Source organism: Octodon degus, unplaced genomic scaffold (assembly GCF_000260255.1).
Source record: "Octodon degus isolate 3935 unplaced genomic scaffold, OctDeg1.0 scaffold00056, whole genome shotgun sequence".
Classification (NCBI taxonomy): Eukaryota; Metazoa; Chordata; class Mammalia; order Rodentia; family Octodontidae; genus Octodon; species Octodon degus.
The window spans coordinates 8,910,189-8,911,970 of record NW_004524632.1 but is presented as its reverse complement, the minus strand read 5'-3'; positions in this window follow the sequence as shown (position 1 = coordinate 8,911,970).

Here is a 1,782-nt window from a genome sequence, read left to right as displayed (position 1 = left end):
GGGCCGCCCGCTCCCGCCCCGCCCGCCGGTGCGTCCCGGCCCGCCCGGGCGCTGGGAGGAGTCCTGACGGCGAGGACGGGGTCCCAGCCGCCTGTGCCGGGAGCGAGGGCAGAGTGCCCCAAACCTCAGGTTGTATCTTGAGCCTTCCCGGGCAGTTTGCCTTCTACTCCATTCGTGCCCATTTGTGTTCATACCAAGTAGCCGGGTGTGGTGCCACAGGCCTGTAATCGCAGCACTCCGGTGGCTGAGGCAGGATGGATCCCCGAGAGTTCGAGCTCAGGCTGGGCTACGCAGTGAATCCGAGGCCATCCTGACCTGTATAGGGAGACCCTGTCTCAAAGAGAAAAAAAAAAAAAAAGGTTTTTTTGGTGGCAACCCCAAGGAGTCACAGACATCCACGACCTTACGGGCTAGGAGACATGTTATGTCCCACCCGGGGCTCCTGGGACTCACATCTTGTCTCTGGGGTCCCTCTGGCCTGAAGAGCATGATTTTAAGTGGTCTACCAATCAGGGAGACAGCCAAGTGGAGGGGACTTGGCTCTCCGTCCTCGGAAGGCCCTGCGTCCTGTGTCTCGATGCCCGCCAGAACCTATTCATTCCGAGCTCCTTTTGCTGTGTCCCCTGCTGCATGCTGCACGCCCGGCCACCAGCATCCCAGCTGACCCCTGACCACTCCCTAAGGCCTAGCACAGGGTGGCTGGGTGGGAGGAAGACACATTTTTGTTGGGAATTCCAGGGCACACTGCAGGGGACATATTTATAGTAACAAATTCCTTGCTGTTTTTCTGAAATTCGAATATAACTGGGCATCCTTATTTTTTCTTGTCAAGCCTGGTGATGCTCATGGGACCTCTTCAGCCAGGTGAACACCTGTGCTGGCCCAGTGGTCCCAGGCAGCCACAGGAAGCGAATGACACAGGCATTGGTGGATTCCTTCCAGCGGCTGCCGCTGCGCTTTCCAAGCTGGCTGAGGACTGAGGATCACAGACCAAGGACCGAGTCCTGGCTGTGTCACCTGTGAGCTGTGTGACCCTGGGGAGACACTGGGACCCCTGGGCGTAGGCCGGTCCTCATCTGAGAAGGGTTCTTAGCCCACTGTGCAGGGCTAAGGGAGGCAGTGCTCCTGCAGTGCCGGGCTCCTATTACCCGCTCAGCACTTTGCTATGCACGGGGGCACGTCCAGGTCTGGTGGGCCCTGAAGCTTACAGAATTGGAGGGACTCTGGTTAAGAACACAAAAGTTGACAGGAGCGGTGGCACACACCTGTAATCCCAGCACTCAGGTGGCTGAGGCAGGAGGTTGGCTGTGAGTTAAGACCAGCCTGGGCTACAAAGTGAACTCAAGGCCAGCTTGAACTGCATAGTGAGTACCTGTCTCAAAAGGACAAAACCCCGCAAAAGTTATAAATACAAAATAAGGCACATGCATGGAAATGAGGGGCTTATTCTTCCTTAATTTAGAGGATATAACCAGATCCTTTGTGGATTTTTTTCAAGAAATAGAATGAGGGGCCAGGGAGATGGCTCAGTAGAATAAGTGCTTGCCTGGCAAGTACAGGGTCTTGAGTTCAATCCCCAGTTGTGCAAAAAAAAAAAAAAAAGATACTTTGCTGGGGAGATGGCTCACTGGAATAAGTGCTTCCCCGGCAAACACAAGGGCCTGAGTTCAATCCCTGGTTCCGCAAAAAGAAAAAACAATCATTTAAAAAAAAAAAAAAAAAGAAAGAAATACAATGAGCACTTGCCTGGTAAGCGCAAGGTCCTGAGTTTAATCCCCGGTA